This window comes from Octopus bimaculoides, chromosome 10 (genome assembly GCF_001194135.2).
Source record: "Octopus bimaculoides isolate UCB-OBI-ISO-001 chromosome 10, ASM119413v2, whole genome shotgun sequence".
NCBI classification, from domain to species: Eukaryota; Metazoa; Mollusca; class Cephalopoda; order Octopoda; family Octopodidae; genus Octopus; species Octopus bimaculoides.
Genome location: NC_068990.1, coordinates 48,581,468 through 48,582,443, shown reverse-complemented (window position 1 = coordinate 48,582,443; position 976 = coordinate 48,581,468). Strand labels below are relative to the sequence as shown.

General features: G+C 38.3%; 1 pseudogene; it reads right to left on the bottom strand.

The window, feature by feature from the left end:
- Positions 1 to 93: 93 nt before the first annotated feature.
- Positions 94 to 212, bottom strand: LOC128248948 (5S ribosomal RNA; annotated as a pseudogene).
- Between the last annotated feature and the right edge of the window lie 764 nt (positions 213 to 976).

Below are 976 nucleotides of genomic sequence, written 5' to 3'. Positions count from 1 at the left end.
TGGTGCCTAAACTTAAGTGCCACATTCAATTTTGAATCTAAATCTTTTGTATATATATATATATATATATATATATATATATATACTGTGAGATGCTTACAGTACCTACATTTCCCAAGCAGTTACCCATTTAAGTACTAACTAGGCTTGACATTGCTTAACTTTGATGATCGGACGAGAATTGGTGCATTCAACGTGATATAGCCATAAGTCACACAAGTATAATTCAAAAAGTAAGGTCACCAAAAATATTTAGGTATCACAGAAACGTTTATTGTCAATGTTCTTTACATCATTTTAAAGTTTAAATATTTATCTACTTTTCTACATAGTCGCCATTTTGTTCGATGCATTTTTGTAGGTGCTGGGGCAGTTTTTGTATGCCCATGGCATTCCAGCTCACTGCCATGTCTTTGAAAATGTGTTGAACCTCATCTTTCACCTTGTTGTCATTGCTGAAACACGTTCCGGCCAAATGTTCTTTCAACTTAGGGAACAGGTGGTAATCACTGGGTGCCAAGTCCAAACTATAAGGTGGGTTGCGGTTTATGGTCTTCTGTAAGCATTTGTGGGAGCCATCTTGCGCACACCTTCCAATATTGCAACTTTTCACTCAAGACCCTATGAATGGTGCTTTGGGAAACCTCAGGAACCAAAATGCAGAGATCATCCAGCGTGATCCGTTGATTTTCACGCAGGATTTGCTCAACCTTCATGACTGTCTTATTGGAAATTGATGTATGCCTGCGTCTTTGTTTGTCATGAATTTCAGTACGACCAGCTACAAACTCCCTACACCACTTGTAGACGTGTTTGATATTTTCGATGGAGTAGTGGTCTGTTTGCATCCTGGTTGTGGAGCTGTCTAAATATGAGTCTACGCAGAAAGCTGTAATATCATTTGACAGGAACATGGTACACGTATTTTTACAAGCTGAATGATAAATAGAAATGATTCAATATGCGGAGGCGATGA